This window comes from Spermophilus citellus, assembly GCF_964194105.1.
Source record: "Spermophilus citellus genome assembly, chromosome: 13".
In the NCBI taxonomy this organism is placed as follows: Eukaryota; Metazoa; Chordata; class Mammalia; order Rodentia; family Sciuridae; genus Spermophilus; species Spermophilus citellus.
The window spans coordinates 17386764-17412713 of record NC_138193.1 but is presented as its reverse complement, the minus strand read 5'-3'; the positions used below and the strand labels follow the sequence as shown (position 1 = coordinate 17412713).

Below are 25950 nucleotides of genomic sequence, written 5' to 3'. Positions count from 1 at the left end.
CAGAAACTCTCCCATTTCTAGCACCAGCTTCACAAATGATCATATCCCCAGAACTTCCAAAAAGTTTAGTTTAGGCTCTCCATTCACTACTAAAATGCATGTGGCCTGGGATGTGAGGAGGAGACAACTCAGACTTCAGTGGTGAACCAGAGAATCAGTACCTTCCAGGATCTGCATTAATTCACTACATCATTGACCACCATACATTCAGACAATGAAACACTTAAATTTTCTCTCTTTTCCTATAGTATGAAGTTCCAACCCAGAATGCCTAATGTGGCTTCCCCATACTCTATGAACCCCATCCTCCTCAGATGTGATGATCTATTCAATCAGAAGTGCAGTTGTCATCTCAAGAGGGGACATAGAGGACCCTCACTCTCCCTTCCTCCAAAACCTCCCTGTGATCTCAGAGCCTGGCTGCCTCTGAGCAGTGCCCTCAGCAGGTGGAGGCAGCAGGAGGAGCAGCTGGGGCAGCCCAGCTTCACACTTCTGCTCCCTTGGAGGTTGTATCATGGCCTGTGTCACCTTGGCAGGGGAACTGTTAGTCTGTAGACAGTAATAAGTGGCAACATCTTCAGGCTCCAGGCTGCTGATGGTGAGAGATAAATCTGTGCCAGATCCACTGCTACTGAACCTCTATGGGGCCCCAGATCCCATATTGGTGACATGATAAATGAGGAGTATAGAGGAGCTTACCTTGGCTTCTGTTGATAGCAGAATAACCAATTATTAACACTTTGACTTGCCCTAGAACTGATGGTGACTATGTCTCCTTGAGATGTAGATGGGGAGGATGGAGATTGCATTATCATGATGTCACATATGGAACCTGAGGTTAGATACATACACATAAATACCCACATAAGTAGGAATGTTACTAGAGGACTTCAGTGAACACCATGAAACACTGACCACTGGGATGAGCACATCCCCAATATTGTCCCTCCTTACCTGGGAGACAGAGCAGCAGAAGCCCCAGAATCTGGGTGGGGACCCTCATGTCCATGCTGTTTCCTGATGGGGACTCACTCCAGAAAGGTGTGTGAGCTGCCTCTTAACATATCCTCATGGCAGTGGGCTGTGCTGTGGGCACATGCAAATCAGCAGGACTGAGCAGGGCTAGGCACAGCTGCAGGGATCTCTCTTCTCAATAACCAAGCACACAGGTCCAGTGTCCCCGTATGTCCCATGTCAGAATAAGACAGCAAACATTTGCCTGCTGAGAATGTATTAATCCCTGGGAGACACAGAACAGGTCAGTCTGCTGGCCAATTTTTCATTTTGTTGTTGAATGTTCATCCTATCATCTCTTGATCTCACCATCTTAGACTGGGCCTGACAGAAAAAAGAAATGTACATTTTTTTAGACTCCATGAATTTGGCAGCTCTTCCTGTAAATTAGCTTCTGCAGCAATTACCATCAGGAAGGCACACATATTTTAATAAAAATGAAGATTACATGAGTATTCATTAATTTAAATTGTCTATATATTTATCATCAAAAAGCTGCATGTTTAATACAATTCTTCATTATCTACTTACTGTGGAACTTGATGAACTTTTCCAATGTGATCCCAGACTTGCTAGCAACCCTGGAGATAGGATCCTCACATAGTATGAGTCCATCCTCTGCTAGTGAAATTCTGAGAGTTGGAGGAACAGTGATTATTCAGGGTTACTGTTTTCTGTTCCCAGCTCACCATCTCTCATTAGAAGCATATTTCTTCTTCTGTTTTACCCTGTGATTTCCTGGAAACTAGGACAATTGATCTGAGCTGTGCCTTTCCCAGGATTAAGAGTCTAAAGAAGAGAATTCAGTATCCACCAGCACCAGTAGGCAGATGCATTGACAGTGGTAAAGTGAGCTTTGCAAAATCACGAGGTTATATGATGCAGGCAGCTGAGAGAAGCAGATTTACCCATTCACTAACCTCATGATCAGGAGGCCCATGCCTCCAGGGTAAGACACGGTGTGGATCAGGGGCACCAGACAATTCCCTGTTTTTCATATCATCTTGGCAGCCTGCCTAACCTGCCAAGGCAGATCATGACTATAATGTAGACTCTAACCCCCTGTATAAAGCAAGCACCACTTGGAAATCTGAGGTGGCTTCAGTTTTTTTCAGAATCCAGACTGATACTGGAACTCAGACTGTAAATGTTCATTGATCAAATTTATTATTTAAACCAGGAGAAACATTGCCAAGTATGTGCTGTTGCACCTAAAGAAGAGGGAGAGGGAGGCTGTAGAGGAGCTTTCCTGGTCCCTTCTACCAAACCCTCCCAGTGGCCTTCAGAGCCTGGCTGCCTCTGAGCAGTGCCCTCAGCAGGTGGAGGTAGCAGGAGGAGTATCTGGGGCAACCCAGCCTCACACTTCTGCTCCCTGGAGGTTTTTCTTATGGACTGTGTCACTGTGGCTGGTCAACTGATATACTGAAGACAGTAATAAGTGGCAACAAATTCAGGCTCCAGGCTGGTGATGGTGAGAGTAAATTCTATCCCAGATCCACTGCCACTGAACCTTGTTGGGACACCAGATTGCAGATTATCACGCCCACTCTCTCTGGCCTCACAGACCATTGTATTCAGAGGTGGCAGTCCTCTCCCCTCCAACCCTCATCCTGCCTGTGGCACCAGAGAGCAGAGCATTTTCTTTCAGTAAAATCTACCCTGTTTTCTTCCCCTGATTATTCTGCCCTGATCAAGCCTGAAGGTCTTCACAAAAACATCATCTAGAGCTTGGTTTTGAACAGTTGTATGGATCAAGTAAGTAAATTAACAATCAGTAATTAGACCTAAGAGTTTCACTGTTGAAAAAACAAGTGACTTATCTGACAGAAGAATTATTAAACAAAGACTGTGTTTTAGAAAGTAATTACATGTGATCATGTAAAACCATGGATTTTGTTGATAGAACATGAGCATGTATCATTGTATATGGTTAAGGGGTGAATTGATAAATGGAAAAATCCATACAATCTTGAAGAAATCATCCTGTTCTCTCAAAAAGAACCTATAATTTTGAAAACAACTATTCACTAATAAAACCATGAATTTCTGAAAAATGTTTTATTTATAATATAGGGTAGGAAAAAGAGAAACTAGGACCATTTTGAAACACAGGATGCAGTGAAATATTGAGAGACCATAGAAAAACATAACAAAAGACAATTTGTATGTGTCAGCAAGTAGACAAATTTGGAGAATTTGAAGGGTTAAAATTATTAATGATTACAACATTCTGACCACTGAGGAGCATATGAACTCATTAGTGTATAATGATATTCAAAAGAACAAATTCTTATAATTATAAATGGGGACAACAATCATTGGAGAACTCTGGTGACACCCTGAGCCCAGGTTCAGAGAGCATCACTAAGATGTAGGACATGAAGCCATGACCCACATGGCAGGAGGCCATGAGAAGAGTAGAGTGTCCCTCTGCACATTCCTGCCCACCCACTATGGGCTGAGCTGTGTCCCTCAAAATTCACAGGCTGGGTCTGTGGTCTGCACAACTTCACAGTGTGTTGGAAGATTCAAGTGTGAGTTTTGAGTTTGAGGTCTAATCTTAAATGACTGGTGTCCTAATGGAAGAGAAATTAGGTCTCAGAGACACCAGGGAAAAGAACACGTGACACACATGACGGCGGCCATGTGAGAGCCATGGGACAGCAGGACAGCCCTGCTGATGCCCTGATGTCTGCCTGAGATTCCACAGTCATGGGAAAGTCCATTTCTGTTGAACCCACCCAGTGGTGGGCCGGCAGGGGGGTTTCCACTTTATGGCAGTAGAGTGACCACAATGCGGATGAAGGATCAAAATTCAGTCCTGAGGGACACTGCGTCCTCTGTGAGGGTATTCTATAGGGCCACTAGCACAGCACATTCAACAGAGACAGGACCCCGAGATCCAAGGAAGCAGAGGCTGCCACCCCAGACTGAAGGAGGCTGAAGAGACCTGGCTCCACAGCAGCTGGGGAGTCTCCACTGGACCATTTGCTACAAAAGACACTAGGGGACGACTGGGCACATGTGAACTTCCATATAGGCGGGATGGGACAGAGCACTAATGCCCATGTCCTGGTCATAGGTGCACTGCAGTTATGTGAGTACAGCTGTCTGTAGGGAAGGAAGGACTGACTTCTCCATCCTGAGCACAGCTGGAGGTCTGAATCCACTCATTTCCACCTTCTTTTTCTTGATTTTAAGAGGGTGTCCTGAGCTCCTGAAGAGCTGGGCTCTAGACCATGCCCATCTCATCTCTGGAGCCAGGAGGAGACTATGAATGTGACTAACCAAGAGTCTGAGTAACAGACCCCCAAAGGTTCAGCCACTGACCTGGGAGACCCTGCAGGGTGGGCACCTTCTCCCACCAGGATGAGGAGCCCTGGATCCTTTACTTCCTGCTGCCCATCAGTGGTCAATGCCACAGTGTTGGGACCCAGTGCACAATATTTTCCTCTACAGGACATAACAGCCTGCTCATGGCAGAAGTCTAGATGCTGGGAAATGTTCGTCGGGAATCACAGTAAACTCAAAGAGAGTTTGGACAAAAGACCGAAGTGGCTGTGAGGGGCTCTATAGAGAATAGAGACATGACAGGAGCAGGGACCTTGGAACACAGGATGGGGAGCCTCTGCCTCCTCCCTCGCTGGCTTCTTCCCGCCCTCCCCATAGCGCTAGCCAAGCCGGCTTCCCCTCCATCTCTCATGAATATTGAGCTGCCCCTGTTGTATTTCCCGAGTTCCATTGCGGAAGCCAAGGCTCGCCATATTGTGCGGCAGCACCGGAGGCCTCTGTGGCTGATACCTGAGTCTCGCTCAGGCAGCGGCCAGCGGAGCCCCATGCTAGGGTAGGAGCCCCAATGTCTCAGGCTGTGCAGACAAATGGAACTCAACCATTAAGCAAAACATGGGAACTCAGTTTATATGAATTACAACGAACACCTCAGGAGGCAATAACAGATGGCTTGGAGATTGTGGTTTCTCCCAGAAGTCTACACAGTGAATTAATGTGTCCAATTTGTTTCGATATGTTGAAGAACACCATGACTACAAAGGAGTGTTTGCATCGTTTTTGTGCAGATTGTATAATCACAGCCCTTAGAAGTGGCAACAAAGAATGTCCTACTTGTTGGAAAAAGCTAGTATCCAAAAGATCACTAAGGCCAGATCCAAACTTTGATGCACTCATCAGCAAAATTTATCCAAGTTGTGATGAGTATGAACCTCATCAAGAGAGAGTATTAGCCAGGATCAACAAGCACAATAATCAACAGTCACTCAGTCACAGCATTGAGGAAGGACTGAAGATACAGGCCATGAACAGATTACAGTGAGGCAAGAAACAGCAGATTGAAAATGGCAGTGAAACAGAAGATAATGGTGACAGTTCACATTGTAGTAATGCATCCACACATAGCAATCAGGAAGCAGGCCCTAGTAACAAATGGACCAAAACATCTGATGATTCTGGGCTTGAACTTGATAATAACAATGCAACAGTGGCAATTGATCCAGTAATTTAAGATTTACTTTTTGAAAGGGACTATAGTTATACTTTTGCTTTCCTTTGAAGAATATATCTAAGATGTGTGCTTTCACAAAGTATGGTTCCATTGGGAGCACCTTTGACCTGGGAATTTTTCATAGTTCTGTATTCTTAAGTGAAGATTCAGTTGGCCGTCCTTTTCCATCTCCCCCTCTCTGTTTAAACAACATACAGGATTGCCTGGAGCCCTTAGTTTGGGCAATATTTAGCAGATAAAACTACACATGACATACATATTTTCTTTACACTAGAATAAGCTACAAATTTTCATAAAAAGTTCCATGTCAATGCTAATACTTTACAAAAGCATTTTAAAATAACTAAGGAACAAGCTAGACAAATAATAAAACAATGTCAAAATTGTGTGACCTTTTTAAAACAAGTTAATCTTGGAGTCAATCCTAGAGGACTGATACCTAACCATATTTGGCAGATGGATGTCACACACTGGCCAGAATTTGGAAAATTAAAATATTTGCATGTTACAATTGATACTTCTTCTGGATTTTTGATGAGTTCCCTTCATGCTGGAGAAAAATCTTAAGATATTATAGCTCATTGCTTACAAAATTTTGCCACTCTGGGCGTTCCAAAACAGTTAAAAACAGATAATGCCCCTGGTTATACGTCTACCTCTTTTAAACAATTTTGCACATCATTTGGCATTACTCATATAACAGGAATCCCATACAATCCACAGGGTCAAAGCATAGTTGAAAGAGCTCATCAAACTATTAAAATGTACTTATTAAAGCAAAAAGAGGGAATTGGGAAGGGGTATATATGCTCCAAAAATAAACTTAAAATAACCCTCTTTACTCTAAACTTTTTAAATTTGGATTCATCAGAATAGTGCTGCGGAAAGGCATGTGTGTCCAAAAAATGTACCTAAGCCCAAGGTACTTTAGAAGGATATTCTAACAGGACAATGGAAAGGTCCTGACCCAGTAATTGTCTGGAGTCAGAGGTCTGGGTGTTTCCACAGGGAGAACAGCAGCTGATTTGGATTCCAGAGAGATTAACTAAAGCGATTTTTACAGACCAAAAAGAAGATGATTTGGCTCAAATCCATAACAGCTGATATCCACAACTCCAGTTTGGATACCCTTACATCTGCAACAGAACCAGGATACTTTTATCAATATCTATTTTATTATTACCCTTTTCCACATTATGAAGTTCTATTTTGTTTTTTGAGTTCATACAGACCTAGGTAAATGTTTTGCTGATCAGTTCTATTCTTTGACTATAGAGTTTTTAAACATTGCAATGGAGATTTTACCTGTAAAAAGTTATAAGGCCTTTACTATTATGTTATGTGCTGTATGTATTATATTATGTGTGCACACTTGTGTTTTATGTTGCATGTTTGTATGTACGTATGTCCATATATCATATATGATGTGTGTTCATAAAAAAATGGATGCAAATTTTTTTTATTCACATGATTTAAATGGTTTAATTTAAATTGGGTAAACAGCTGTTGAGGATTGTTTTAATATGTGAACAAAAAAGGAGGTTAACAGATCTGTTTGTTTACTTTCACCTTTCCTTTTCATTATATTTAATAATTCTGTTCAAGATAATGTAAATTGTTCAGAAAATTATTTTCTTTTAGTGCCTTCTGGAATGTTACATAATTTTTTCTTTAGCCATTATTGCCAGAATTCCTATCTTCATCCCAGTGCTGGTGAAGACAAAGATAAAACCAATCTACAGCTCCTGCAATAGCTATCATTGAACTGCTTGCAGAACTTGCCTGGACTATGTATCACTTGTATGCATTGTGAACTCACTTGTAAGCATTGTGAACTATCTGTTGGTGCAGTGACTTGTGGTAGTGTTGGAGTATTTTTGCTGATGTTGTCATCGGTGGTACAATTTTTCCAAAAGGAGCCGTCAATTGGCTTGGTGTATCTTCCTCCCTTCTGCTTGTGATGGTCATTCAACTAAAATTTGGGGGCGAACAGAGGTGAGGCAAAGAACCTCACCCCCCCACACTGGTACAAAGACCTATCCACAGGTGTGGCTGTATGCTGGATTGGTAGTCAATGACGGGTAAGATCCAATTGCAATGGTACCAACCTAAGACCAGAGGCTGACTTGCAGGACCACTGGCCCCTGCAGACCTCACAAATTACAAATGACAAATATTTGACAGCTGGGCATGACCACTGCAAATTATGGACATCTGTCTACACACCATTGTGACACCCCAGGTCATCAGGGAAATGCAAATTAAAACACATGAGGAAACACCACCCCTGAGGGATGGCCAAGTCCAGGAGGGAGCACCCCACAGGCAGCAGGAGGGGAGCCAAGGCCCCATCCCTGATGCTGAGTTGGTTCTGGCTGCAGTCTCAAGCCACTCTTAGAAGCTGAGTGTTGTGGGGAGTGTCCACAAGCTGTCTCCAAGATGGAGACAGGACATGCAAGACAGTGTGACAGATTCTGATAACACTAGGCATTCTGCTATGAAACTAAAAATGGTGAAAATACACATCTAAAAATAAATAAAATTCTGTACTGGAAAACTTAGAGGACCTGTGGTCAGCAATGAAAATTTGAAGGACACAAGCCTGCCCATATTTGGGGGGAATGGATCAGTAATGTTTAACTGCCAGAAAGTAGAATATTACTCAGCAATGAAAAAAAAAAACAGCTATCAGGCTGGGTGTTGTGGTGCTTACCTGTAACCTTCACCAACTGGGAGGCTGAGGCAGGAGGATCACAAGTTTAAGGCCAGATTCAGCAACTTAGCAAGGACCTAACAACTTAGAGAGATACTGCCTAAAAAAAAATTAAAAATGTGACTGATTGTATTTAAATGGTAGTGTGTGTCTGAATTCAATACCAAATTTGAAGAAAAAATTTTAAAAAAGGAAACAACTATCTGTGCTGTAGTGAAAAGCCCTGGGAGGAGGAGGGACACAGGAGAACTCAGTACTTCACTCTGCACAGCACTCAGGGTGACAGGCCAGGCTGAACATCATCAGGCTGTGAGTGCCAGGCAGCTGACACTCAGCCCAGGTGAAACTACAGGATGGGAAATCATGAAGGTTTGTACAGAGAGGTGGGGGGTGAGGAGCAGCTGGAGCTCAGACAGTGTGAGGGCGGGACATGCACTGCGCCAGGCCACACTGTTGGACACATGTCACTGTCCACTTGTCTAGTTCCATAGAATACACAAAGTGACTCTGGTGTGACCTGTAGATGTGGGCAGAAGTTGACGAATTGTAACAGAAGCAACAGAGTCTGGGAGTGGTAATGGAGGAGCTGTGGGAGCAGGGTGGACACAGGATGTACTTCACCCCAATTTTCCTGGATACTTAAACTACACTAAAAATCAAAGTCTTAAAATATTCCCATGTGGAATACATGGAGAGTTCTATCTTTGCTGCACAACCCCTGATACTGCCTAATTCAGTCTCTTCAGGTCTTAAATTATTTTTTTTATCATACAGTGAGATCACTGTGTGCTGGGTCTGAGTGAAGGGTCAGGGTGCAGAGGATCCCTCTGGATCCTCTGACCCTCCTTGTAGTGCTCAGGGCCTGGCTGCCTCTGAGAAGTGCCCTCAGCATGTGGAGGCATCAGGAAGAGCAGCTGGGGCAGCCCAGCATCACAATTCTGCTCCATGGGAGGTTTTTGTCATGGCCTGTGTCACTGTAGCCTTGTTGACAGTAATAAGTGGTGGCATCTTCGGGCTCCAGGCTGCTGATGGTGAGAGTGAAATCTGTCCCAGATCCACTGCCAATGATCCTCGAGGGGACTCCAGGTTGAAGATTGGATGCACCATAGATGAGATGCTTAGGAGCTTGTCCTGGTTTCTGCTGATACCAGTTCAAATAATTGCTAATGCCCTGACTCACCCTACAGGTTATGGTGACTCTGTCTCCAGGAGACACAGGCAAGGAGGATGAAGACTGGGTCATCGTGATGTCACATATGACACCTGCCATTGGAAACATAAAAATAAATATTCTTATGTTCGTTAAGTTACAAGAGGATTTTCCTGAGTAACCAGGCAGCACTGACCACACTGTGATTAGTAAGTTCCCAGTACTATCCCTCCTTACCTGGGAGGCAGAGCATCAGGAGCCCCAGGAGCTGAGCAGGGGCCCTCATGGCCATGATGTGTCCTGATGGGAACTGACAACAGGGTGTGAGCAGCCTCTTAAATATTCCTCAGGGCAGTGGGCTGTGCTGTGGGCACATGCAAATCAGCATGGCTGGGCAGACTGGGCACAGCTTTCAGGCGGGCTCCTCCTGGTCAATCAACACAGGCTCAATATATCCAGGTGTCCCAGCTCAGACCAGGGCAGCTCATATTTGCTTGGGTGAACATGGTTCCCTGGGACTACAGGACACAGTCAGCCCACTGAGCTGTGAGGGTCAGCAAAGACCCACCAAAGCTTCATCTCAGTCAGAGTCGAATTTGCTTAGAAATGAATGAAAGAAATATTATATGCCACATACATAATATTTAGGAGCTAAATTATGTGGATCTATCTGTGTTTACTCTGCATCTCTAGTATGAGTATATGTAAGCACATAGATATGCCATGACTTTTGGTTTAATATGTGATTTTTTTTCTTTTTCCTTTGTTACTTTGTCAGTTCTGGTGATCTACACAGAGTTTTTTACATGCTAGGCCAGCATGAGCTACACCCAAATCAGTTTCATTTTATTTATATACAGTGATTCTATAATTTTCCTGGGGTGGACTTGAACCTGCAGTCCTCCTCTCTCAGGCTCAAGGCATCCAGGACTCTAAGAATGTGTCACCCTGCCCATGGGACTCTAAGTGCAGATACCCTGAGCCTGGAAGGTAAAGCTGGCATCTCTTGCCTGAACCCATGGCTGCCTCTCCACTCTCAGGACTGAGAATGAGCACCATGGAGTTCAGGACCTGCACAGGGTACTTCTGCTGCATGGAAGATTGACCTTTCCACTCCTCATGACACTGGGAGACCCATGGGGCTATGGTTACAGATAGCAGCAGGTGTCATACAGTTGGGCAGTTGTTCTTTTTTTTTATAACTCAATATTTTTTATTGGTTGTTCACAACATTACAAAGCTCTTGACATATCATATTTCATACATTAGATTGAAGTGGGTTATGAACCCCCAATTTTACCCCAAATGCAGATTGCAGAATCACGTCAGTTAGACATCCACAATTTTACATAATGCCCTATTAGAAATTGTTGTATTCTGCTACCTTTTCTATCCCCTACTATCCCCCTCCCCTACCCTCCCATCTTCTCTCTCTACCACATCTACTGTAATTCATTTCTCTCCTTGTTTATTTTCCCATTCCCCTCACAACCTCTTATATGTAATTTTGTATAGCAATGAGGGTCTCCCTTCATTTCCATGCAATTTCCCTTTCTCTCCCTTTCCCTCCCATCTCATGTCTCTGTTTAATGTTACTCTTTTCTTACTACTCTTCCTCCCTGCTCTGTTCATAGTTGCTCTCATTATATCAAAGAAGACATTTGGTATTTGTTTTTTAGGGATTGGCTAGCTTCACTAAGCATAATCTGCTCTAGTGCCATCCATTTCCCTGAAAATTCCATGATTTTGTCATTTTTTATTGCTGCATAGTACTCCATTGTGTATAGATGCCACTTTTTTTATCCATTCATCTATTGAAGGGCATCTGGGTTGGTTCCACAGTCTAGCTATTGTGAATTGTGCTGCTATGAACATCGATGTGGCAGTATCCCTGTAGCATGCTCTTTTAAGGTCTTCAGGGAATAGTCCGAGAAGGGCAATAGCAGGGTCAAATGGTGGTTCCATTCCCAGCTTTCCCAGGAATCTCCAAACTGCTTTCCAAATTGGCTGCACCAATTTGCAGTCCCACCAGCAATGTACAAGTGTACCCTTTTCTCCACATCCTCGCCAGCACTTGTCGTTGTTTGACTTCATAGTGGCTGCCAATCTTACTGGAGTGAGATGGTATCTTAGGGTGGTTTTGATTTGCATTTCTCTGACTGCTAGAGATGGTGAGCATTTTTTCATGTACTTGTTGATTGATTGTATATCCTCCTCTGAGAAGTGTCTGTTTAGGTCCTTGGCCCATTTGTTGATTGGGTTATTTGTTATCTTATTGTCTAATTTTTTTTGAGTTCTTTGTATACTCTGGATATTAGGGCTCTATCTGAATTGTGAGGAGTAAAAATTTGTTCCCAGGATGTAGGCTCCCTATTTACCTCTCTTATTGTTTCTCTTGCTGAGAAAAAACATTTTAGTTTAAGTAAGTCCCATTTGTTGATTCTTGTTATTAACTCTTGTGCTATGGGTGTCCTATTAAGGAATTTGGAGCCCGACACCACATGAGGAAAAACACTTCATTCACAATATCCTCAAAAAAAAATAAAATACTTGGGAATCAACCTAACAAAAGAGGTGAAAGATTTATACAATGAAAACTACAGAACCCTAAAGAGAGAAGTAGAAGAAGATCTTAGAAGATGGAAAAATATACCCTGTTCATGGATAGGCAGAACTAACATCATCAAAATGGCGATATTACCAAAAGTTATCTATAGGTTTCAGGGGGGGGAGCCGTTCGCCGGGTGGGCGGGGCTGTTAGTAGGACCCCGAGGGCACGGGCTAACTGCTGGGCCAGGTGGGGATATTTCTCGCTGCGCCGGGCCGCCGGTAGAGCCTGGCAGCTGCGGCTGCGTGGCTATGATCCGGGAGGGTGGAGTGCCTGTTCACTGAGCCAGAGCGGAGCCTCTCGGGACTGTGAGGTGGCGGGTGCAGTCTGCGGGTTCCGGCGGGACGCGCCGCTCGGAGCCTCCGGCTGCTTTCTGAAGTGGCTGGTGGCTGCGGGGCTGGCCCTCCGCGCCCGCGTGGCCGGCCAAGATCCACTTGTCTGGGACAAACTGACACTTCTAATAAACGTACCGATTCCCGGCAGGTCCCCTCTTCACAGATTTTTGCTAGAAGTTCCTCAGTAGGTAGACTGCCGCTGTTCCAATGGGTCTTTCTGATCCCGTTAATGTGGAGACATTGGAATCGCTGCTTCCTCGCCGGCAGCCATGTTGGATCCCCTCTATCTATAGGTTTAATGCAATGCCAATCAAAATCCCAACGGCATTTCTTGTAGAAATAGATAAAGCCATCATGAAATTCATATGGAAAAATAAAAGACCCAGAATAGCAAAAGCAATTCTAAACAGGAAGTGTGAATCAGGCGGTATAGCGATACCAGATTTCAAACTATATTACAGAGCAATAGTGACAAAAACAGCATGGTACTGGTACCAAAACAGGCGGGTGGACCAATGGTATAGAATAGAGGACACAGAGACTAATCCACAAAGTTACAACTATCTTATATTTGAAAAAGGGGCTAAAAGCATGCAATGGAGGAAGGATAGCATCTTCAACAAATGGTGTTGGGAAAACTGGAAATCCATATGCAACAAAATGAAACTGAATCCCTTTCTCTCACCATGCACAAAAGTTAACTCAAAATGGATCAAGGAGCTTGATATCAAATCAGAGACTCTGCATCTGGGCAGTTGTTCTTGACCCCAAGGGGATAGAAGTTCTGTGTCCAGAGTTGGGCAAGGGCAGCTCCTCCTGCTGGCTTCCCCCACAGGCAGAACAGATGGCTCAGTGACATAATGACCACAGGACAAACACATCCACAGTGGCTGCTGGTCACCCCTCTGACTGGACAGACAGAGGTGCCTCTGGCATGTCACAGCTAACATGAAGCAGGGACTCTGTTCACAGTGGACCATGTCAGCCTCATGAACAGCCCTGAATACCTGCTGCTCTCCTTTATGCTCTCTAAAGACCACCAGGCACCACCTTCGACTCTCCCATGAAAATCAAAGGGGTGGAGTCAGAGGCAGGCCAAGGGCCAGGACATGCAGGAGAACAGTGAAGTTATTGCCCATGTAGCCATGCCCACAGTTGTATATGGGAGAAGCTTGGGCAGGGGCGCATCCAGGCTGAGCTCAGGTGGGGCTGCCCCACAGCTGGGGGCTCTGGCCCTAGACTATGAGGATTAGAAAAAAACATTCAGTCTTTGTTTTTCGGGGATTGGCTTATTTCACTTAGCATGATATTCTCCAACTCCAACCATTTACTGGCAAATGCCATAATTTTACTCTTCTTTAAAGCTGAGGAATATTCCATTGAGTATATATATAATATTTTTTATTTTCCCATTCATCTATTGAGGGACAGCTAGATTGGTTCCATAGTCTAGTTATTGTGAATTGAGCTGCTATAAACATTGATGCAGCCGCATTACTGTAGCATGCTGATTGTAAGTCTTTTGGGTATAAACCAAGGAGTTGAAAAGCTTGGTCAAATGGTGGCTCCATTTCCAGTTTTCTGAGGAATTTCCATACTGCTTTCCATAGTGGTTACAACAATTGCAGTCCCAACAATGATATATGAATGTGCCTTTTTATTTTATTCATGTAGAGTGTTCCTGTAGTTTTCCTGGGGTGGCATAGAACCTGGAATCCTCCTCCCTTAGTCTCTAAGGTAGGTGGGCTTATATGCATGAGCCACCTTACCCATTGGACGTTAAGTTTTGAAGTAGTTAGCTTGGATATTTAAAGTTGGCATCACTTGCCTAGACCATGGCTGCTACTCCACTCAGAGGGACTGAGCATTAGCATCATGGAGTTCATGACCTGCTCCTGTGTGCCTACTGTGTCAACATTGACCTTTCCATTGCTGAGGATACTGGGTGTCCTGAGGAACTCTGGTTACAGATAGAAGCAGGTGTCATATACATGGGAAGTTGTTCTGTGCCCCACGAGGACAGAAGTTTTTGGTCCAGAGCTGGGCATGGGCAGCTTCTCCCTTGTGTTATCCCCCACAGAGCACAGAGCAGCTAGCTCAGTGACTGCATGACCATAGGACAACCCTTTCACAGTAGCTGCTGGCCACCCCTCTGACTGGAGAGACAGAGCTGCCTCTGGCAGGTCACAGCTGACATGATGCAGGGACTCTGCTTACAGTGAACCATGGCGGCCACACATACAGCCCTGAACACCTGCTGCTCTGCTTTCTGGTCTCTAAAGACCACCAGGCACCATCTTTGACTCACCCATAAGAATCCAAGGGGTGGAGTCAGAGGCAGGCCATGGGCCAGGATGTGCAGAAGAAAAGGGTTGTGACCCCTATGAGGACAGCCATGTAGGGAGTAAGGAGTAACAGATGTGAATTCAGAGTAGGAGGTGACAGGACAGAGAAGACCCAGGAAGGAGGGCAGAGGAGAGACACTGGAGGAGCCCAGGATTCAGGGAGAAGTGATGGGAGATGAGGGAGGGTGTGACTTCAGAGCTGTCCCCAATCTGCTCCCCTAAGGTCCTCAGACTCAGCAGCCCTGTGCACAAGCAGCATCTGAGTGGAGGTTTGCCCCCTAATGGGGACAGGAAGAAGTTCAAGTTCCTTGAAGGAAGTGTGGCTGCTGGGGTCCAGAATGACCTGTGTCCCTGCCCACAGCCCTCCCAGGCAGGCAGGGTGTGCAGAGGGCAGCAGGAGGCAGCAGGAGCTCAGCAGCCAGGCCTGGTCCTGATGGTGCCAGGCTGGACCCTGTTAATACTCTTGGTGAGTTGGTAAGGAACAGTGACCTCTCTCCTGGGACACAGAAAGAAAGACTAATATGAGTGAGACCCTATGTGTTTTCATTTTACAAGAAGTATGTCCTCTCTGCACCTTTTGGATGGATAGTGAGAGAGACATCACTGGAAAAATTCAGGAGAAGTTCCCTGGGGGATCAGGAGGTAGTAGGTGGTGCCAAGGTGCAGGATGGTTGGGAGGGATTTTACTATTATCCTGTCAATCAGGAGGGCAGCACAGTACCTGTTTTGTGGAAGACAAGGTGGCCACTCCCTGGAAGTCCTCAGGGCCTGAGTCCTCAGCAAGGAGCGACAAAATGTCTCTGAGGACATCCTGGCCATGTCCTGGACTGACCTTGCACACAAGTGTCCATGTTTTGGCTCAGGCCTCCCTGGCCTTTTCCAAGGCTCTGCACTGTCCCTCCCTGAGACCAGCCTGGTGTCCAGCATCCCCCGGGCTCTGCAGCTGCTCCTGCTGAACCTAGAGGCTGCCCTCCCTGGAGGCTGGTGCTGTGGCTGCTGCACCTGCAGGGCCTGGTGAGCATTCGGCTCAAGAGAGTGTGTGGCAGCCCCAGGACACACACACGGGACTGTGCAGGTGACATTAATAAAATCATGGCTGTGTGTGTATTCACAAGTGTGCATAGGTGTAGAAGTGCAATCTAAAGGCTTGTGCCACCAACACCTTCCGCCAAATTATTTCTCCTTTTTCTGCTATGGAATATTGTGTTAAAATGGAAATAATCACCTTAAAGAAACCTAACAGTATAAAATAGGTTATTTCCTTAACCATAACTATCACTAGGTTGTCCTGAGTGTAACCATTTTTTTTTTTTCCTTGAAGGTCGTGTGTGGTGTCCGGATGAAATAGTGACAATCTTGGTGAGGGTGAGACACAGGGAATCAGATAAAAATGAGGTTGTGGGTATAGGTGTAATGCAGTGTGACTGGTGTCCCTATAGGAAGGGAAAATAAGGTCTCAGAGACACTAGTGAAAGTCTTGTGACCCAGGAGGATGGTCGTCTGATAGCCAAGAGAGAGCAGAATGACCTGCTGGTGCCTCGATGTCTGCTTGAGATCCCACAGTCCTGAGAAAGTCCATTTCTGATGTGTAGCTGCCCAATGGCGTCCCTCTTTATGGCAGCAGAGTGACCACAATGCTGGATGCAGAAGCAGAATTCAGTCCTGAGGGACACTATGTCCTCTGTGAGGGTATTCTATAGGGCCACTGGCGCAGCACCATCAACAGAGACACGACCCTGAGATCCAAGGAAGCAGAGGCTGCCATCCCAAGCTGAAGGAGGCAGAGGAGACCTGGCTCCACAGCAGCTGGGGAGTCTCCACTGGATCATTTGCTACAGAGGCCACTAGGGGGCAACTGGGCTTTTGTGAAATGCCATGAAGATGGGATGAAACAGGGCAGTAATGTCCATGTCCTGGTCACAGGCGCACTGCAGTTATGTGGGGAGAGCTGTCTGTAGGGAGGCATGCTGAGGTGTGGGGTTTCACCTCAGGTCTTCTCCTCACCCTCACGTGACCCCAGGATAAAAGGATAAACTTCTCCATCCTGAGGGCAGCTGGTGTTCAGAATCCACATGAAGCATCACGTGAAGCACCACTTCTCTTCCTTAACTGGAAGTTGGTGTCCTCAGCTCCTGAAGAGCTGGGCTCTATACCATGCCAATCCAATGTCTGGAGCCAGGAGGACACAAAGTGAGCAACCATGATCCTGAGTCAAAAACCCCCAAAGGCTCAGCCACTGTCCTGTTTAGATCCTGCCGGGTGGGCACCTTGTCCATCCTGGATGATGACTGCACACTGACCCAGGCTCTCCTGTGACCCACTTGTCATTTTCATGAACAGTTACTGACTGTGCTGGCTGTAGCATCCTGAGACCTAGGGCAGCTGACAGAAGAGCTCAGGACCCTGCCAATCTCCTCAGAGGAATAGATGGCATTTGGTGCTTTGGCACATGGAGTCTCATTGCCCATAGGATAAAAGCCAAGCTTGGCAGCTCTATGAATCCCTTGGCTGTGGTGCAGAGGCAAGAGTTAGGTTGGACTGTTTCCTCCTGGAAGTAAGTGCAGAGATTCATGAGGAGTACTCTCCTATGACTTGGTCCTCTAGTGACCAGAAGTACAAATTCTGCCACTTATGGGAACTAGAATCTTTTCCATGAAAGCAATTAGCACCAAACAAGAGGTCTCTTTCTTGCACACACAAAAGTATAAATGGTGACATCAGTTTTAGCAGAAAAAAAAAGCTGGCTGTGAGGTGACCTGACAAGTAAGGGTCAGGGATAGGCAGCTCCTGTCAGCTTCCCCACTAGGGGGCAGTAGTGCAGTTTGCAGTCAGGAGAGTGGAGCAATTGTTTGTTGGCTGGATGGAGAGAAATGGGTTTGGGGACTTCAACACAGCTGTAGATGTCATTGTCTTGTTAACAAATCACATGCTGCTTCTAGGGGAAGGGACAGGGTCTAAGTGAGAGATCATGAGCTTCTGAGGACAAAGTTCCTTCCCCAGAAAAGCTGCCTTCCTCTGAGCCTGTCCATCCTTCAAGAGCTTAGATTTTCCTGAAAAATGCCTGAAATACTTTGTTAGTGAATTTAGGTCCATATGTGTCCTTGCTCAGCAGATTCCACAATTTTCACATTTAGTTCCAAACAAATAGAATTCTGGATCATAATGTTATAGGATGACTTAAAAATTACACCAGGCCCCATTTTGTTCAGACACCTCACCCTCTGTGAGTTTGTCCCCCTTCTCCATGAGTCCACTCGCATAGAAGCTCACTCCTCCACCCTCACCCACTTGCACACTGACTACAATATCTTTGAACTATGAAGCTAATGCACACTTGCCTTCCTGAGTATGTACTAAAAGTGTGAATTCTGAGAAAAGTACTTTCAACTTTATGAAATGTGTCTTGTGATTACAATTGCCTCTCCTGCCCCTTTCTTTGGTTTTTAGTTCTTATTAGTTTCTTTCTACCCCAGTCAGGGTTGAGGGTTGCAGAACTGTTTGCTTTCTTTTCCCTTGGCCCTGGCCAGAATAAATCCTTTGTTTTTACTTCAGAAAGACCCAGAGTTTTATTTGGAATTTTGTTATAGCACCTTAATATTTGGAGGCCCCAGTGAGATACCTTCCAGAGTCCAGGCTGTGGCTCTCAGCCCCCTGGGACATCCACTCCAGAAACACAAAGAGAGGCACCCTCTCTTCTGGTGGTGGGAGCTCTGTGTTTGGCTGGGGTTTGGATCCCATGTAGTGACCCATTGAATCTTGGGTATAGGAAGACAAAAGGAGCTATATGTGCTTAAAGGTACCTTATTTGTTCTCTGCTTTGGGTTTGGATGTAAAGCCTAAAGGTATATCAACAGGACTGATTCTAAAGCCATAAGGTGTATTAAACAGATTGATAGTAAATCCTCTGTGCTGCCTCATCTGGAATAAATGTAAAGCCCACAGGTGTGTCAACTAAGTTGACTATAAATCCTGAGAGGCATTCCACCTAGATTGATTAGAAAGCATTGTAGGTGTTTGGATTAGCTGGTTGTCTTTCAGACATGGGCTTGGCCCAGAGCCTCTGATCAAAAAGCTGTGATGATGGTCTGGAGACTGGGAAAGGAGGAAGGAGTCTTTGTTTTTCATGCATAATTATCTTGTGTTGAACAAGTGTGTTTGTCTAGTTGTCTCTAATATTGCTCCTTCATTGTTGCCCCAGTGAGAAAACCTTCTTCTGTCCCTAACAGATTGGACGTATCAGTGACTTGCCATCTCAGTTCCCTTGGATCCACAAACTCACTATCTCATTAGGTTTTTGTCTCTGTTTCCTTCAATTTCTGCCTGTTAATTTACCCCTTAGCTTTAGTATGTGATCTAACCAGTCTCATCATCTGACACCTCTTGACTGGGTTCCATGTTGAGTATGGGGAACCTGTGATCCTGGGGTTCAAATCCTGCATGAGGTGGAATGGCAAAGGCTGTGGGATGCCATTTGAGGAATATCTAGATCTCCTCGTATTCTGGATGGTCTGGAAATTGGTGACTAGCAGGCCTGGACATCCTGACCAGTTCCTAAATATAGACCAAAGGCTAGATTTGATTCTCCAACCTCCAAAGTGGTTACAAAAATGCCTCAAGGGCAAAATTAAATCGCCCAATGTCCTGGATCTTCAGGATATCAAAGGTTCCCTTAATGACTAGGCAAGATTCTATGAGAATCTCAGTGATCCCTCTCTTCAAGAAATTGTCCAACTGCTAAAGAACAAAGTATTAAGAGTTCATTAGGAATTCATAAACATGCTAGTGTCAAGGCAGTTGAGATTTTGGCCAAATGACCCACATGAGATGCCAATGATGTGATTTTGGCAAAGAGAGAATGAGCCTGAGGGACTCTTCAGGGTACAGTGACATCAGGGATGGGAGATCCTGGGGATCCTGTTTTAGAGCTTCCACCCCAATACTCCAAGACCCCCTGTGAGACTCTCAGCAGCTCCCAAGTGCTCTCAGGCCCAGGAACAGCACTCAACAGGTGATCAGAGTCACTCAAGGCCCCCTAGAGAGCAGCAGGGAAGGTCCCAGAGGTTCTGCAACTCCAATAGCCACCACCACCCTGTGCCTCTGTCCCCAGCATCTGCAGGTGCTGTGGAAGGGAAGGACCTACCCCTAGACCCCTGAGGGTCCCAGCTCAGAACACACCTCTTCTTAGGGGTCTTGGGCCCCCAGGTTCACCTGTGACTAGTGTATTAGTTGCCCAGGAGAAAACTGAAAATATATGTCAACCAAAGGACAAGATCACGGATCCTGTCCCAAGAATTCCAGATTGATTCCTTGGATTGTTGATTGACTTGTGAGCTTGCTTTCTAGTGATAGCTCTTTGGAGCATCAGCATTATATATATTATTATATATATTATTATGTATATTATTATATATCATATATATTTGATTAACATATATATTAATCAAAACAGTTGCCTTGGATTGTTTAAAAATAAAAACCAGATCCAGGTGGAGATGGACAAGGAGGATGGTGACCATGCTGCTCCAAAGTGAGGATGTGGCAGGAGCCTGGTCCCTGGCAAAATCTGGTGTCGACTGTGCGGGAATGTTCAGCACAACACAACTGTGACTGGTCAGTGAGTCAGTAGTCACTTGTTTCTCATCCCCTAGAGAGAGATCAGAAAGACACATGTGAAGGGTAAGAGGAGAGAATGGAAATGTTGATGCATTTTAACACTGTTGATACTGTCTCTTCCAGGATGCAGACTGTGGTCAATTAACTGGTGACTTCCACTGGAATCATTTGATAAGGTTATCAATCACTGTAGGCCTGCTTGACATTTGCACATTACAGTGGTAAAAAATATTTTTCAATGAACAATGTTCTTCTGGAATCGTGGGGCCCCTGCTCTTCCTGGATCCCATCACAGTCTTTCTGTTGTTGTCCTCATTGCTCCCAGAGCTCCCTCCTCTTCTCTCAGATGCATCCCCATATTTCCTAGTGCCCTCCTTGATCTAAACAGGGAAATCTACACACTGCACACACTCCACACCACAACAGACTCCACACATAATTCATTAGGGATTGACATGACTCTGCTCACTTTCACCCATGAAATCACAGTTTCCTGCATGGTGTGGTTCCTATGATTACCAGGACATCATTGCCTGGGTCACACACTGGTCAAGTGCACCTATCTTCATGTGAGGGATGTAACTTGTTCCGCAATCTCTGCCATGAAGCTGAAGACCTTCAAACACAACAGTATGTCACAACTTTATACTCTAAAAATATAGTGAATTCCACTAAATTGCAGGTACAACTGCTTGCAGAGTTGAAAAACATCAATTGAGAAAAGAAAAAGAAACTTACAAGAGCAAAAATGATCTTTTTTGAAATAATACAAAGAAAGCTTGTATTGTTTCCCAGGAAGGAGGATGGAGAGACCCCAGGATTATGGTGTTTAATGGGAGGGTCCTAAGAGAAACCTTAGGCAGCCAACTGACATCAGGACCAGGTATCTAATTCCAATTGTCTTTCCATGAGCTTTGATCTAGAAGGAGTGGGGAAGATCTGGACATGTACCTAGAGTAAATGGCTTAGAAGTTGAAATACCATGTACCAAAACCGGAGCAGTCAGCTCACATACTTGCAAAACCCAGTGTCCTAGAGAAGGTCCCCTGTAACACAGCCTGTTCTCACATTTGGGTAAACACTCTTGGCACACAATTCCAGGATATACACGTAATGTCCTCCAGTATGAAAGTCTTCTCTGGAGATAATTACTGAGTGTGGGTGTCAGGAGCCACAGGGCAGAAATACCATTTTAATATTTTTGGCTATGTTTGTGTTAAAATCTGACAAATACTAAAAATTAAATGACTGAAAAGTAATGTAATTTTAAAAACTAAGTTGTGTATGTCATTGACAAATTTTTTAACTGACATCCAAATATGTATGTTTAATGCTGAGATTTTATGGCAAATATTGTTTTTGAAAAAGGGAAGAAGTAAAATTTTAAACTTTAAAATTCTTTATTGTTTTAAATTTAATGGATGTCAATGAATCTTTACTCAGTAGCATATGCTATGTATTTTAAAGTTTTTAATTTATGTTAAATTTTTGCATTTTTTTAAAAAACTTTCTGCTTAGAATAGCTGTAGTGAGTCATCTTTTGTTGGATAAATTTTCTGTGATGACTGAGTTAGTCAGGGTTCTCCAGAGAATAAACCAATAAATCATGTCAATGTAATAAGCAGCTTAATGGTTTTCACCATCCATATCCACAGTTCCTTAGCCCTAGTGAAAGCAGCAGGCACAAGTCTAGACCCAAAGACTGAAAGACTCAAGGTCCAAATCTAATCATGGTGGCAGTAGAATCTCATTCTCTTGGGGGAAAAGAGCTGAAAGAAGATATAGGATGAGTGTCCCCTGTACCTGCTACAGTTATCCTGGTCCTGCACATTAAATGGAGCTACCTACACTCAGGGAGTGACTTCCTCACTCAGTGCCCTGAACATCCCACTAATCTTCCTGATCATGCTCTACTAATACTCCAAACTCCAGGCCTCTCCATCCAGCCCAGCTGACAACACACAGTGTCTATCACAGCATCATGACACAAACACACATAGCAACAATCTCTGTCCTGGATTAGACCAGGAGAAGCCTTGTCCTGTCTGCTGCTGGGGCTGAAGAGGAGCAAGGGGGCTTATGGGCAGAGGACCTTCCTTGTCCCCTTCTGGGAAACCCTCCCAGTGACCCTCAGAACCTGGTGCCCCTGAGCTGTGCCCTCAGCAGGTGGAGGCAGCAGGAGAAGCAGCTGGAGCAGCCCAGCCTCACACTTCTGCTCCCTGGGAGGATTTGTCATGGCCTGTGTCACTGTGGGAGGGGAACTATTATGCTGTTGACTGTAATAAGTGGCAGCATCTTCAGGCTACAGGCTGTTGATGGTGAGAGTGAAATCTGTCCCAGATGCACTGCCGCTGAACCTGGAGGGGAACCAAGATTCCAATCTGGTTGCATATTGCATGAGGAGCTTAGGAGCTTGCCTTGGTTTCTGCTGATACCAGTTTAAATTATTGCTAATGCCCTTACTGGCCCTGCAGGTGAGGGTGACTCTCAATTAGACATCAAGGCATGTCACAGTCTTCTTTGGATTCAGTACATCCCCAGTACTTTCCCTCCTTACCTGGGAGGTAGAGCAGCAGGAGCCCCAGGAGCTGAGCAGGAGCCCTCATGGCTATGCTGTGTCCTAACTGGGACTGATTCTGGTGCAGGGTGTGAACAGCCTCTTAACAAGTCCTCAGGGCAGTGGGCTGTGCTTTCCATACATGCAAATCAACAGAGCTGGGCAGGCTGGGCACAGCTGCAAGGAGGCTCCTCTCAGTCACTCAGCACAGGCCAGGTGTGCCCATTGACCAGGTCATTTCAGGCCAACACAGATGTACCAAGCAGAATATGCATTTTCCTGGAATACATAGAACAATATCAGTGGCCTCTCTGTGAAGAGTGATCTCTTGCTCTCTCCATTATCCAAAAAAGCAGGAATTGATAACACATGCTGGTCTTTAGGCAGTTGATATCTGGGTCTTGTGACCCACATGAGATGCCAATGAGGTGGATTTGGAAAATAGAATAGAAGGGGAACACTACTGACTGAACACTGCTGTGACCTCAATTTATGTCATGCCCTGTCTGTTTCATAACCTTTCCCCATTAGTAACTTTTGCATTAAATGAGCAAATTTAGTGCCCAAGGGAAGACCTGTAAGGACCCTTTATGTATGTGCATTGGAAGGAAAGGGGAAGTTATCTGCAACAAGTGTTCAGTAGTTTGAAAAGTGACAGCTAGTGAACATGGCAGTGTCCTGCAGTGACCTGGGTTCAGCTCTTCTTGGGTGGGACAGATTTCAGGGTGTTGGTCAGGTCATGGCCCCAGGTATACCTGCAAGGTACAGAAAGAGAGCATGGTATAACCAAGTGTGTCTGTTCAGAGAGGTACAGGGACCAGATACAGGACCTAGCAGCAGAGCAAAGACCCACCTGCCACAGACCTCTGCCTGACCTTGTAGGCATCTGGAATCCCTAGCAGCTCAGCCATCAGGCCTGACCTCAAGCAATGAGAACTCTCTTGTTCCAGGTTGCAGCACAGCCTGAAGAAACTCTGGTCCTGTGGACACCATGCAGTACCACCCCTAGGATTCTGCCTGGTAGCATCGTGTTTGATTGGACACGATGAGAAGGAGATGGGAAGACCTCTGTTTTCCAGAGAAGTCCATGCTGTCCAGTGATTGGGATGGAGACCTACAGCAATGCACAGGCCTGTCACACTGTGAACATGATGGGGCCCAGATATCTGAGGCCTGCTGTTGCCTTACAAGGAATTGCTCCATGTATCTCCAATAACTGAGAAGGAAGCTCAGGGCTGGCTGGGCTCTGTGCAGAGCAGAGAGGGCACCCTCTATGCTGGGTGAGCTGCACCATCCACTCATCAGCTACCTGGGAAGCCTGACTGTGCTGAGGGGTCCAGAGCAGGACACTCTGCAGCGGGCTTGTGCTGTGACCCAAGAGCCCTGCTGTGTTGCCATGGGGCCCAGCACATTGCTAGGGGAAGAAGGGTTTGTACTAGAGGAAGACAGTGTGTGTGCCTCTGATACTTTCCAATAGTTAGAGCATAGACTTGCAGAGCACTTGAGAAGAGCATGGCATCCGCAAGAAATAAAAAAAAGAAGGAAGGAAAGAAAGAAAGCACTGTTTACTGTTTTAAAAGGAGCTCCCAAGCATGCCTGAGACCTGGCACCATGCTCTGTGCCTTGAGTGACTGAGTGACTGAGCTGCTCACCACACAGGGAGTATGGGACTCAGCACAGGGCAGCACCAGCTGGGCCCAGCTCTGCTAACATTAGGATGGAAGTGATACATTGAGATTGCACTTGAGGAGATGCAGAGGCTTCACTTAATACACACACAGTGTTCCCAAGAGCCTTCCCTTTCCTCATGGCAAAGCTTGACCCCTGTGACCTCATTGATTGATGGATATGTGTCAAAAGCAGAAGATAAATTGCCACCAGAGGAGGTAAGGTAAGATTGGGAGCCATCAGAGAATGAGTAAGTAGAACTGTGGGTCCTGCACAGGCCAAGGCACAGCAGAGAGGAGGTGCTGGCACTTGCTATGGAATGCCTGGGGAGGAGGGTTCAAAGATAAACCAGCACAGTGAGCTGATATTGCTGTTGCTATTGGTACCAGGGATTGGTCCCAGTGGCACTTAACCACTGATCCACACCCCAGCACATTTTCTGTTTTATTTGCTGTATGTGGGAATCACAACAGTTATGTGTACATTATTGTCTGTGCTATAGTTTGGGTGTCAGTGTCACGAGGAACTCCTGGGCTAGTGCAGGAATCCGCAGGCTCCACCTTCACTCAGAGGATCTGTGGCTTCTGGGGAGCAGGAGCCCTTCTCATGTACATATCCCAGGTTTTGAAAGCTGTGATTTAGACTGTGATTCCATGGATTTCAAAATATGACACTTGAAATAGCTATAGTGTGCTATAATTTGAGGTAGGTATACAAAGTGACAAAGAGAGCCAATTCCTTCCAAAAAGTGACAAAGTCACTCACTAAATCTGGAGGAAATTATCATGTCTCAACTATTGGGGCTGAGAAGGAAAGAGGGTGGGGTGCAGAGGAGCCTCCCTGGCCCTTCCTACCAAAGTCTACTAGAGACCTCCAGAGCCTGGTGCCCCTGAGCAGTGTCCTCAGCAGGTGGAGGCAGCAGGAGGAGCAGCTGGGGAAGTTCAGCCTCACTCTTCTACTCGCTGGGAGGTTTTTGTCATGGCCTGTATCACTGTGGGAGGGGAACTGTTACTTTGTTGACAGTAATAATCTGCAACATCTTCAGACTCCAGGCTGCTGATGTTGAGAGTGTAGTCTGTCCCAGATCCACTGCCACTGAACCTCGAGGGGACCCCAGATTGAAAAATGGATGCATTATATATCAGGAATTTAGGAGCTTGCCCTGGCTTTTGTTGATACCAAGCTAACCAACTGTTAATATTCTGACTGGCCCTGCAGGTGATGGTGACTCTGTCTCCACAAGACACATGCAAGGAGGATGGAGACTGGGTCATCGTGATGTCACATCTGACACCTGCCAATGGAAACATAAACATAAATATCCCTATAATTATTCATGTTTCAGGAGGAATTCCTTGAGTATCCAAACAACACTGACTACTCTTGGCATAATAACCATACATGCATGTTTAGGTCCATCCTTTACTA

The 25950-nt window shown here is 45.4% G+C and overlaps 1 pseudogene across 1 annotated transcript; it reads left to right on the top strand.

The window, feature by feature from the left end:
• The first annotated feature begins 4870 nt into the window (after positions 1 to 4870).
• On the top strand, positions 4871 to 5533 carry LOC308632381 (E3 ubiquitin-protein ligase RING2-like; annotated as a pseudogene). Its single transcript has one exon. The product of its transcript is annotated as an E3 ubiquitin-protein ligase RING2-like (transcript).
• Positions 5534 to 25950: the final 20417 nt, after the last annotated feature.